This window comes from Elephantulus edwardii, unplaced genomic scaffold (assembly GCF_000299155.1).
Source record: "Elephantulus edwardii isolate Elephantulus edwardi_28Jun2011 unplaced genomic scaffold, EleEdw1.0 scaffold00024, whole genome shotgun sequence".
In the NCBI taxonomy this organism is placed as follows: domain Eukaryota; kingdom Metazoa; phylum Chordata; class Mammalia; order Macroscelidea; family Macroscelididae; genus Elephantulus; species Elephantulus edwardii.
In genome coordinates this window covers 2,308,744-2,322,739 of record NW_006399774.1, presented here as the reverse complement: position 1 = coordinate 2,322,739, position 13,996 = coordinate 2,308,744, and positions in this window count along the sequence as shown.

Below are 13,996 nucleotides of genomic sequence, written 5' to 3'. Positions count from 1 at the left end.
AGATCATTAACACTACATTAGATCAGATGAGGGGAAGAAGTGTCCAAAAAGAATATAGGATTAGGCATTATATGTGTAACAACAATCTGGGAAAAGGGGTGCACTGTGGGAAGGAGAGGGGATGGAGAGAAGAAAATGTGCAACAGTAAAGAAAAAAAAGTAAAGTTAAAATTTTTTTTAAAAATGATTAAATTCTTGTGTGCATCAGAAACTTTTTCTAATAGGGTGAAAAGAAAACCTACTGACTGGGAAAAAACATTCAGAAATGACATTTCAGACAAAAGGCTCAAAACAAAAGTTTACAGAATCCTACAGGGCTTCCACAAGGAAAAAAGACCAATAATCCAATTAGTTTAACTGTTTAACCCATTAACACCCTAACAATTTTGAGCACCTACACAGAGGTCTGTTGGCCTAGTGGATAGAAAGCTAGGCTACCAAGCCCAAAGTTGGTGATTTTAATCTGCAGCCCTTAGGCCTGGTTTTAATGTTTTTTGGTCAAACATTCTTCTATGTGATATAGCACTGGTCTGTCCATTTGCTGTATAGCAGTAACTCATGGTTGCTGTGATTCTAAACACTGTGACACTGATGTGTCAAATGTGATAATGTTACCCATGGTGGACAGTGTTTGGTGGAGTTTCCTGATTAAAACAAGCTTGGAAGCAGGAATGGCATCTACTTCTGAAATGGCTTGCCTCTGGAAACACTATGAACGTGGAGGAACAATGAAAGTAATAAAAGTGGTCAGGTCTTTCGTTCATAGGGTTGTTATGAGTTGTCTATGACTCGACAGCACTTAACAACAGCAACAACAACACACATCAGACACTTTTCACCCTGTTCCTACTTAATCCTTACAATCACCCTGTTGCTGTCAGTTCACTGGCAACTTAACAGCAACACCCTGATGGGGGTAAGCACAACAGCGATACACCACTGTGGGAGAGGCTCAGATTGTCAATCCAGCTCAGTTTTATTGGGATATGCAGTGCACTCACATGCACAGGAAGGCCAGATAGGATGGGCTTACAGACGTGGGACATGCGGATTTGTTAGGAGAACCTCAGCCTCGTGCAGACCACTCCTAGCTCAACAGATGCGGCAGCTGTCTTCCCAGGTGGTCAGCTTTCTCAAGCCAGTACAGCCAAACACAGGGGAGTTTTCTCTACCCCTTATTATAGACTGTTGGGAGGCTTTCTCTTATCTGGAGCTTAGGTGATCTGTCCTGGCCAGAGGACAGATCAGAGGACAGGGGAGGAATGTTCCTCCCCAACATTCTGCAACACCACCTCATGAGAAGTGTCATAGTTTTGACTACATTATACAGTTGAAGAAATAGAAGATTAGAAAGGTACTTTACCCAAGATCCTCCAACCTGAAGGTCAGAACTCAGAGCAAGCTTTCTCAGATCTCAAAGACCAAGTTCTTAAAAACTATGTACTATAATATCCAACTCTGTTAGTGTCATAGCTTAGTTATCAAGTAACACTTGACATCATTTCTAATAAATCCAATGTCAAAGTAAACTCTAGAATAGTTATATAATGAGTATCCATTTATTAATACACTTACTCATTCAACAAATATTTATTTAATGATTACTATGTCTCATTCCAGCTGCACTCGAAATTCAAATATAAGGAAGATACTGTATCTCAGGGAAATCAGAGTCTACTGGGAGAGACAAATACACAAATAACCATCACACAAGAAGGCAGACACAGAACCATAGTAATTCAAAGACAAGACTCCCTTCTCTACATATTCCTCCCATTTCTCAGTCTTTATTATATTAGGGTATATGAGGTGGATTGATTCAGTGACTGGGATAATTGGGATGGGAGTGTCAGAGACAGTGCGATTGGCACAGGACAGAGCAGAGTTTAGGGCTGTGGTACATAGGGTCGCTATGAGTCGCAGGCGACTCAACAGCACATAACAACAACAACAACAACATCTATTCTTTAATTGGAGCTCTAGTGGCCTAGTGGCAATAGTTTTCATAAGTATACTTTTATAATTGACAAGGAAATTTGTTATATTCTATCTCTCAAATACAATTATAAAGTTTGTGGAAAAACTAATAATAATGCTTTGTCAGAAAATCATAATAGCTAGACTATTTCTATCCTTTTTGTTTTAAAAAACCCATTTTGCTTATATAATATCAAGATAAATTTCAAATTTCTGAACATTATTGCATTTCTTAAAACTGTTGATCCCAAATTGACTTTTTTTCTATTTATTCTATCATTACAGAGTCCTGGTAGCCTGGTGAATAGGGTGTTGTGCTACCAACCCAAAGGCAGAGGGTTTGAATTCACCAGCTGCTCCAAAGGAGAAAGACGGACAATTTATGGCCTCTCAAAATACACTGGAGGGTCAACAATGAGTCAGTTCTGACTAGAAAGTCATTACTTCTTGGCACTATTCACAGGTAAATTGTCTTTTCCTCCAGAATATTTGTAATGGTCTCCAGTGACCAAACCATCAATCTGTTCAATGTAATACATCAATGTTGTTGTTGTTATGTTGTTATGTGCTGTCGAGTCGTTTGCGATTCATAGCGACCCTATGTACAACAGCCCTAAACCCTGCTCTATCCTGTGCCAATCGCATTGCCTCTGACACACCTATCCCGATTACCCCAGTCACTGAATCAATCCACCTCATGGAGGGTCTTCCTGTTTAGGAAAGGGAAGCTGAAAAGTGAAGACACAGCAGTGCTTTGTGCAGGAACCTTCAACTTGTCAGTGTTGCATGCCCCATCTATTCAGCTGCCAAGATGCAAACAGTCCTACATCCCTTCAAATACAATAACTTGCAATGCTACTTGGTCAAACTCTTCCAGATCTCTTAAAATAACCTTAATACCTGCTCAGCTCTTCTTACTAACCACATGATTTGGAAAAAAACCATTAGTGTATAATTGGCACCGACATTTTCCAAATAAAACATTTGTCTCTGAAAATATAAATCATTTTGTTTTTCTGTTTTACATGCTGGTTTTGTTGACAAATGGAAATGTGAGTGGCAATTATTGTGGGGATGTAGTTAGAGGCCCTGTGGTTTTCCTCCACTTCTCCAGAGGCTGGTGGCCACAAGGCTGGCTTTTCCATGAACCCAGCACACTGGCAATTCCCAGACTACCTCTTGATGACTCACTGGCATCAAGGTAGGGCTCCACAAGGCAGACGTGCCACCCTGCACTATTAGAGAATTCCTGCCCGCACCTGCCCCTTTGTCTTTGGGGTCACAGCTTGGCTACTGTATTCTATTAATATAACTTCAGCATGAAGTTATGTTTCACAACTTCATGCAGACATCACATATGATGTTTCTGTCATCTACCACCATATAGCAAACCATCTTTTCTGCTCATAACTGGAGTTTTCAATGGTCTGGGGTGGGTTCAGTGTGGAAATTCTGCATGTGGCCTGGCTGAGTCTCTCTTTAAAGGGGACCTACACTGATCTGGACTTCTTCTATCACATCTGGACTCCAAGGTCAAAAGCCCCAGTTCACACGAGCTATTCACACCTGTGTTTGCATGACCCTGGTGAAGACCCCATTGGCCAAAGAACATCATGTGACCCATCACAGAGTGTTAAAGTGAGAGTGGTTTTAACACAAGGACATGTGTACCAGGAGGTATGATTTCTCTCTAAATGTACTTCACGTGTTTGGCTACAATTCTTTGCACAACTAAACTGAGACACAACTAAAGAACCACATCCAGAACAGCCTCACCTGTGTTACGTTTACAACATGGAGGTGTATGAGTAAATATTTCCCATTTCTTCCTGTCCTTCTAAGTTGATTTTGAGTCCTGTTCTGATTAACACAAGCAACAGCAAACCATGAAAGATATAAAATCAAAACCATGGTCTCAAATGATCTCTGTCAATTCTCCACTGCTCTTAGCCATTGCGATTTCTTGGTGATGCAGTCGTTAAAGTGCTTGACTGCTAACTGAAAGATCAGTGATTTTAATCCATCATCGTCTGTGAACACCACAGTCTTGGAAACCCTGAGTTGTTCTACTCTGTCCTTTGAGCTGGCAACAACTCAACAACAATGTGCTTGGTTTTAATGTTTTATTTTTCATTTTCTACTAGTTTATTTAAGGATCTCTCCAAAGTACTGAAGAGCAATGGTGTCTCTCTGGAGACTAAGGTGCATCTGATATAGGCCATGGTCTTTGCAATCCCTTGTTATGCATCAGAGAGCTGGACAATGACTAGGGAGGATAAAGGAAAATTGATGCCTTTGAGTGTAGTGCTGGAGAAGAGTATTGAATGTTCCATGGACTGCCAAGAAAACAACAGATTCATCTTGGAAAGGGTTAAACTGGACTACTCCTTGGAGGCAAGGATTCTGGAGCTTTGTCTGGCATACTTTGGACATGTTGTAAGGAGGGACAGGTCCTTGGAGAGGGACATCATGCTTGGGAGTGTGGAGGGACGGCGCAAGAGGGGAAGGCCCTCTATGAGGTGGATTGATTCAGTGTCTGGGGTAATTGGGGTGGGTGTATCGGAGACAGTGCAATTGGCACAGGACAGAGCAGAGTTTAGGGCTGTTGTACATAGGGTTGCTATGAGTCAAGTGTCTTGACAGCACATAACAACAACAAACAACTAGTTTATTTACAAAATTTGAACACATTGTTTTCAAGAACAAATTCTTTCAATTGCCCTCATCCCCTCACAAAACAAATTGTACAGCCCCCCAAGATTAATCCTCTCCCTTCCTTCCCCTGCACATTCTCATCCGTCTGCTTCCAATCTCCCTCATCCATCCGGGATCCTCATCCTTCTACAATGATGGTTTTATACAATATTTATCCTTGTGGGACTGAGCTAGTTCACTCAGCATAATGCTCTTCAGTCCCTCCCAAGTTAGGTAATAATTTACAAAATTGTTGCTCATGTGTGGTGAATAGTATTTCATTGTGTGAATGCATCATAATTTCTCAGACCCAGCTATCTATGGTCAACTGATATTTGCTAAGGAAATCAAAGCTAGCAAATGGGGAAATGATAACCTCTTCAACAATGGTGCTGGCTAAAATGGACTTCTACCTGCTGAAACAGGATCCACATCTCACACCATACACAAAAATCAACTGAAGGTGAAGAAGAGGCCTGTAAGTAAGCCTCAAAACCATAATTTTCATAAAAGACAAACAAACTGGAATAAAGCTTAGAAGCACTAGTCCAAGGTATAAAGAGACTGCCAAATACAACAAAATGTACAATCTGAAGAGGATGAAATTGATTCATGGGACCATCTAAAGATTAAATCCATGTGTGCACCAAAAACTTTTTCCAACAGGGTGAAAAGAAAATCTACAGACAGGGAACAAACATTTGGTAATACCATCTCAGACAAGAGTGTTATAACAAAAACTTATAGAATACTCCTGGGCCTCCACAAGAAAAAGACTGATGACCCAATTACAAAATGGACAAAAGACATAGAATGTTCACAGAGGAAGATACTCAAATGGCAAACAGATACATGGAGAAATGCTTAAAATCACTGGCAATAAGAGAGATGCAAATCAAAACCACAATGAGGTACCATCTCATTCCAGTAACAGTGACAAAGTTTAACAAGGTAGCAAGTAATAATGTTTGCGAGGATGTGGCATGAAAGGAACTTTTATACACTTTTGGGGGGATTGTAAAATGGTGCAACCATTCTGGAAGGCAGTTTGGCGCTTCCTCAAAAAACTGAACACAGAAATTCCATATGACCCAGCTATTCCACTACTTGGAATATACCCTGAGAAAAAGAGAACTGAGGCACAAAAGGCACCAATGTTCATAGCAACATTATTCACCATTGCAAGAACATGGAAATAGCCCAAATGTCCAATCACAAACAAATGGTTTTAGTGTTTTAATGAAAAGGAAAGGAAAATTAAGAAGGTTTCAAATAAAATGTGGAGCTAAAGAGCCAATCAAAAAGCCCATTATGTCTCTAGAAACAAAATTTCACTCTTTTTCATAAAGTCTGTTTTGAGTATTTTCCACTTTGAAAAAAATGGTGAAAGCAATGTGGACATTCTAGTAGGGTAGGGAAACCAGGAGCCTGAGTCAGCTGGAACTAACTGAAGTCCACTCCATCCCAGCAGCTGAGGGTGCATCCCCTTCAGTAACTTCAGCCTGCCTCCCCTTCTTCTGTAACAAGGAGTATCAGAATGCATTTTTTTTAGAGTTGTAAGAATTATATACAATATTGACGTGAAAATCTTCAGCACACCCTTTGGCACAGAAGAGGTATTTATTGGTTAAATGCTTATTTTCCTACCTTTTCAATTGGTTTTTCTTTTCTTAAACAATTACCATGAAACCTACACATAAGCATAAAAAAAATAATAAAATGTCCTTGTTAAGTGCCTCAAACATTGGCAAATATAAGCTTTTAAGTTCTCTATTAAGGGATTAAATTCTTTACAATCAGGGGAGCTAACAAGTTCCATTCCAAACCTGGAATGGTTGAGCTAATCATACTTTTCACATTCAATACACACCGCCATGCTCTTAGAATGACTCATTCGATTTTACACCTACCTGCAAAGCCAGGAACTTGGCTGCAGAAAAATAATGTTTTTCTAAGGAGTAGCAGTTGATGCATAAGTCAGTTTGCTGTCTTGCGAACCTGATAGATCCTCTACTAAGAGGTAAAAGATGTCGATTGCCCTGTTCTCTCAGTCTTTTTAGATATCAATCAAGTCAAGGAAATCATTGCAATGTTCTCATTCACACATGGAGATACTACAGCTCACAGTGATTTAGTGATTATCTAAGACACCAGCTGAGCTAAGTCTAAATCTAGAAAAGCTCGTCTTCTAATTCCCAGTACACTCGACCCTCCAGCACATGGCTCAGACCCTCCTGAACAGCCTTCAGTCCTTGTTATTGATTAGGGGCAGTACAGGAAGTAGTAAAATGTATTTGGTGGTTTGGCATTTTGACATCAGTTTCTCCCTCTTTGTAATGCAATGTATTTCCAACTGTCCAGTTTCACCCACTAAAGAGAATTGTTACTAATACAGCCAAACAACTCTATCTTGGAAAAACTGCTACCAGAGTGCTCCATAGAGGAAAAAATGAGTGCCAGTCCTTGGAGAAAGTCATCATGCTTATAAAAAGAGAGCGAAGTGGAGGGAGACCCTCAATGAGATGAGTTGACTCAGTGACTGTAACAATGGACTTGAGTGTGGTGGAAATTGTTAACAATGGTGCAGGACAGGGCAAGGTTTCCATCTGTTGTTAATGGGAATACTGGGTCATTGTTGACTTGATGCCACCTAATATTGAGTCAGGAGCAGCATTTTTAATGGAATGGAGGAATACAGAATAGCCTAGCTTAGAAAATATCAGAATGTAGCACCTTGTCTTGTGAATCTTTTCTTTTAAGTGGATATGTATATGGTGTATGTATGTATCACTAAAATGAATTTCGCAGTGGAGTATGTCAAAAAGCTTGAAAATTCCTGCTCTAGCACGCCTCTTCTGTATCTCTCACTCTGGAACATTAAGCACTATTTCACTTTCAATTCCTACAACCTATTTCAGATGTCATTTGGGTTTCACCACAGGGATGCAGAAGTAGGCGATCTGAAAGGTGGTAGTGGTCACACCTCCATGACTGTAGTCGTTTGTCACCAAGCAGTTTGGTGGATGCTTTTAGTCTTTCCGTGGTACCACTGGAAGAAAACTCTAGATACACTCACTAGATTCAAGAATGCTGAAAGTCAGGGTAGATGGTTAAGGTGATCACCTGCTAAAATCAAAAGATTAGAGGTCCAAGTTCATTCATGTAAGGATGCCACAAAAGAAAGGCCTAGTGATAGATTTTTAAAGCACAGCCATTGAAAACCCTACAGACCTCAGTTCTACTTTAGTACACATGGAACCACCATGTGTTGTAATCAGCTCAATGTCAATTGGTTATTGTTAAGAAGCAGGAAGAAGACACCCATTTTTCTGGTCTATATGGCAGCAGCTTCTGGGAGTAGCATCAGGAGGGGAAGTACCCCAAAAGCAACTTCTGGTTTATGGTGGTGGTGGAGTTGTGGACCATAGAGTCAGAACCGAAAATAGCTGACCCACCAGTGGATTTTCAGAGGCAATTAATAACATGGGAGGAGATTGTCCATCTGGCTGGTTTATGACTGCTGTTGTTGTTGCCTTCGAATCGAGCATGACTCATAGCCACCCTATGAACAAAAGGCCTGAAGCCCCTCTATTGACATTTATCAAAGTTCATACAGTTTCAGCATCTCCAAGACAGACCTATTTGTTTTCTTAGCAGTTCTTAGCATGTTCAAGACAATTCTCCAGCACCACAACTCAAGGGTATCAATTATTCTTATTCTTCTTCTTTCTTGAGAACGGAAACAAATATACATCTCTTCCAGTCAGTTGGCCAAACAGCTGTCCTCCACATTTCCTGACATAGACAAGTAAGCACATCCATAGCTGTATCTGTTAGTTTAAATATGTCAATTGGTATTCTATCAATTCCTGGGGTCGTATTTATTGCCAGTGCCTCTTGTGCAGCTTCAACTTAATCTTTCACTACCATATGGTATTTCCTGACATTTCTCAGTGCCTATCAATCCTTTCTGGTATAATGTCTTTGTGTATTACTTCCACCATCCTTTGGTGCTTCCTAGGTCATTCAAGATTGTACTCATAGAATCTCTTGATGCATTGCAATTCAAGGCTTCAGTTTATATTTCAGGGTTTTTTCACTTAAAAAAGGCTGAGCAAGTTATTTCCTTTTTATTCTCTGACTCCAGCTCCTTACACATTTCATTATAGTATTTTACTTTGTCTTCCAGAATTTTCCTTTGAAATTTTCTGTTCAGCTCTTTAACTTCAGAATCTCTTCCTTTTGTTTTGACTTCTTGGTGCCATAAGGCAATTTTCATAGTCTTTTCTGAAATTTATTTGGGGTTTTGTTTTGGGGGTTTTTTTCCTTCTCTGTGTAATGACCTTTTGCTCTCTTCATAGATGAGATCTTTGATGTCATCCCACAGTTTTTCTGGTCTTAGATCATTGGTATTCAATGCCTCAAACCTGTTCTTCCAATGAAGATAGATGAAGATGGGATAGATTCAAGGTCATATTTTGGTTAGTGTGGGCTAGTTTTAATTTTCTTCAGCTTCAGTTAGAACTTGCACATGAGTAACTGATGAGCTAGTCCACCGTCAGCACCTGGCCTGATGCTGCTAATATTGAGCTTTTCTGGTGATTCTTTTAATGATATAGTCAATCTGATTCTGTGCATTCCATCAGGTGAAATCCATGTGTTAAATCAGCATTTTTGGGTTTTGGGGTGTTTTTTTTTTTAAAAAAAAGACATTTGCTATGAATAAATTTTGAATGTACAATTCAGTCATTCATTCTCCAGTCTCATTTCTGTTACCAAGTCAGTACATTCCAATGTATTCACTGTCCACTTTACATATTCTGTTGTTGCACACCATCAACTTGGAACTGCTCCTAGATGATTCTCCATCAGGTTTTCAGAGGCAGTAAATCTCATGAGAGGAGAGTGCCCTTCTTTCTCCCACAGGGAAGCTGGTGGATTCAAACCACATACCATTAGTTTTGCAGCTCAACTCCTGACCTCTAAGCCACCAGACTTCCTAAACGTGAGGCAAGTAAAAATACCATAGCTTGGATCAGGCGCTCCTTTGTCCTCAATGTCACACCTTTTCTTTTTAAAACTTCAAAGAGATCTTTAGCAGCCAACTTGCCCGATGCAGTACATTGCCTGACTGATTTCTTGACTGCTGTTTCCTTGGGTGTTGGTGGTGATCCAAATAAAATTACTTCCTTGATGACTCCAACCTGTCTGCTTTTGCTGTGATGTTACTTACTGGTCCACTTTTGAGAATGTTTGCTTTCTTCATGTTGAGGTATAATTCATACTGACGGCTGTAGTCTTTGATCTTTGGCAGCAAGTGCTTCAATTCAGGTTCCTCTATTTAGTTAGTAGTCACTGAGCATCAAATAGAAGGCTCTCGTGGTGTAGTCCGTAGGTCATTTCTCTGCTAACAAAAATTTGGCACCTCTCTGGTGGTTTAATACACCAGCAGCTCTGCAGGAGAAAAGTGTGCAATTTACAGCCTCCAAAAACAGCTACTGGGGGTTCAGGGATAAGTTGGTTCCTACTCACAGTGATGAATTGAGTTGAGCATCAGTTGTACCTACAAGCACCAGATGATAAACAAGAACCCTTTAGGATGTCATATTACTGACTGTGGAAAATGTGCATTTTTAAGGAAAATTAGCCTGGATTTGAAACTCAGTTTAAGTGGCTGTATCCTAACTGCTCTGAGTCTCATTAGTGTCTCTTCATCCACAAAAGTTGATTCTATTAGAAGTTATTGTAAATATAGTGCTAGTCAGGGTATGCACAAGGTAGTATGGGAATCTAGCCTTGAGAAATCAGAGAATTCTCTTTAACAAGAGAAACATCAAAACTGAATCCTGGTGGCCTAATGGCAAGTAGCTTTTCTGCAATCTGAGAAGTACGTGGTTTGAATCCATCAGATGCTCTGCTGGAGAAGGAGGGGTCATCTCCTCCTGTACAATCAGATCCAATTTGACGGTACGCACACAAAATAATAAAATAAAATAAAAATAAAAAAATAAACTGAATCCTAAAGAGTAAGCAGGAATTAATTAAGTAGAAGTGGAAAAGATAGTTCAGGCAAAAGGTTACCTCTTGCCAATGTTGCTTCATGGAGTTCATAGATGATAAAGAGAGGTATATAGGGCTGTGTTCCATGCTAGCAAGGTTGACCTTGATCCTGAGAGGTTTGGAGCAATTGAAAGGCATATGGCAGTAAGTCATCAGATTATTTTTGCCATTTTAAAAAGTGGTCACTCTCACTACAAAGCAGAAGGGATGAGCCCTAGTGCCAGGAACACCAAAGTAGAAGTGGTGTTAGTGTCCAAGAGAGCAATAATGGGGTACAAACTGAGGTGAAGGGAAGACTTGGGTAATGAAGGTGAAGGCAAAGTTATAGAACTTAACTTTGTGAGCTGTCAGACTTCAGATAAAGAAGAGGAGAAGTCACATTCCCTTCCCAGCATTCTCCCTTGAACTTCTGAGTGGCTTCCAGGCTCTGAGGCAGGGAGCCAGGAGTGAATGTTATTGAGGTAGAAGTGGAAAAAGCTGGGAGATGATGTTGGAAAGAAAAATTTCTCAATTTAGTGTTGGATATGTTGCATTGGGGATGGCTGTAGGGTATAATAGAATTTACCAAGCACTTGTGTTCTAAGCTACGTACGTTACCCCATTATGTAGGTGAATTGATTGAGTCTTCACAAGAACACTTTGATAACAATTCTCTTGTTATTCCACTTGTAGTCCTGAAGTGTCTGGACTTCAAAAGAAATTCAGCTACAAGAGCTACATTGGGGGTGTGTGCCCAGTTCTTAGACTGTGAACAGCACTCCAGTTGCTAGAAAATCTCATGGCTCTTTACTGGGTTCAGACTATGAAGTCAAGATTCCCAGCCACACTTGTACTTACATTAATTTCTCATCACGATTTTTCTTTGTTTTCTTATTATGCTAAAATTATCTAACACCAGTAACCAAAAATATTGAAGAAATACCAATTGAATGTCAGATTGTAGGAGCTAGTGGAAGAGACTGTTTCAAGCAAGAAAGGGTCCATTGTATAAAGTGCTATAGAAGCATGAAATAAGAAAGGCACTTCAAAAGTAACAAAAAAAATGTGAGAACAGAGTGGGGAGAGATGAAAACCAGGTTACCAGGAAATGGAGGGCAAGAATAGAGAGACAGCAATCAAAATAACATTTTTCAAGTGATTCAACTGTGAGGACAAGTAAAGGGAGAAGGTTCTCTCTATTCCGGAATGGAAGGAGGTGTTATGGAGTAGGGAGAGTGACATTTTTTTATAAATTGATAGAGATCTAAACATACTTAAATGATGACGGAAACAAGTCAATAATGAAGACAAGATTAAGAACATTCGGAAAGAAGAAAACAATTGAGGAGGCTAAATTGCTAGACGTGAGTGCCCAGGTGGTGGTGGTGGTTGTTGTTGTTGTTGTTGTTAAGGGCCATCAGGTCACCCGAGTAGTGAAAATAAATTTAGAGAGAAAATGCAAGGATACATGTGAAGACAGAAAACAAAATATTGAAGGTGGATAAAAATAAAGCAAGATATAAGAAATAGAAAAGGCAAGGATAGGTGTGGATGCATATAAGACAAGGCATAAGATTAGGACAAGATATTAAAAGTGTTTCCTATTTTTCTTGGTGAAATAGGACATTATCTGCCAAAAGTGAGGAAGAAAGAGACATGTTAAGATCTGAGGAAGACGATTTGAAATGGTCACTTTAGAAAATGACAGTAAGAAGTAACTGGGAAAGCAATGAAGGATTATCAGGCAGCACCAAAGACTCCAGTAAGATCAGATCAGAGGCCATAAATTGAGGCGGGGGATGAGGGGCACTTCTCTGAGATTTTATATGGATTTTCTCTGGCCACCTTCACTGAGACAGAAAAAGCAGCAACAAACAGTGGTAGCTGGGATTCACGCAACATTGGGGACAGAAGGCAAATTGTATAAAACCGCTATTGTAGAATGAGTGTAAGGATCCAGGAGGGGTGGGAGAGGCAGGAAGCAGAGGGAGGTGGATGTGCAGGGGGGAGGGGGATTAATCATTGGGTTGTACAGTTTGATGGGCGAGAGGGGTGAGGAAAATTGAAATAATTTGTTCAAATTTATATTTGAATTTTATAAATAAACTAGTAGAAAACAAAACAAATAAAAGAAATTAAAAAAAGAAAGGATGAGTGAAGAAGTGGACCATAAATATCTAGCCTGTCTCCACATGACATAAAGATTGGCAGGGAGAGTAGGCAGGGAGTAAAATCTGGGCTGATAAGAGCTTGGGGAGATTTTAACTTCAGATTTCACTGAAGTTCCAGAGGATTGCAAAGTCCTGAACTGAGGTTGTGTGTCTGCACAGCTTCCCTCCCTTTGAAGGATTTTTTCCTCTCTCATTGCATGTGACACGGGTGCCCTACTGGCAGGAAGCTGCCCTGCAACCCAGAAGACACAACAGCTCTTCCAGTAGAGAAGGAAGGGCAATCTCATTCTGGACAATTAACTGTCTCTGAAAACCTACTGGAGGGTCAGCTATGAGTTGGTTTCAACCTGATTCTTGAAACCTAGGTAGGGATTTCACATGAGTCCTATTTACAGGGTGGTGGTGGTGGTGGTGGTGGTGGTGGTGGTTAGGATTATCAGAGGCTGTTAATCACGCAGGAGGAGATTGACCATCTTTTTCCTTGAAGCGTCTGGTGGATTCAAACCCCGTGTCTTCAAGATTGCAGCACAGTTTCTTACACCAGGCTACCAGAGCTCCCTATTCCATCCAAATGCTTTGAAAATCATTAGAAAAGTTGTACTTTATGAAGAATAATATGACAGCAGGATTGGAGGGAGACTCATCAATAACTTGCATTATGCAGATGACACAACTTTGCTTGCTGAAAGTGAGGAGGCACTTGCTGCAGAAGATCGAGTACGGCAGCCTTCAATACGGATTGCATCTCAGCATCACGAAAACAAGAATCCGCATAACTGGGCCAATAAGCAAAATCGTGATAGAGAAAAAGACTGAAGTTGTCAGTATTTCATCTTGCTTGGACCCACAATCAACACCCCTTGTTTGTCAGGGATCTTTCCAGAGTCCTCAAGAGCGATTCTGCAAGTTTAAAAAAGATTAGAGTGTGCCTGGTTCAAATCATAGTCTTTATAATTATCTGCTATGCAGATTTGTCCTGGAAAGGGTTAAACCGGGTGGCTCCTTGGAGGCAAGGATTCTGATGCTCCGTCTAACATACTTTGGACATGTTGTGAGGAGAGACCAGTCCTTGGAGAGGGACATCATGCTTGGGAGGGTGGAGGGACAGCGCAGGA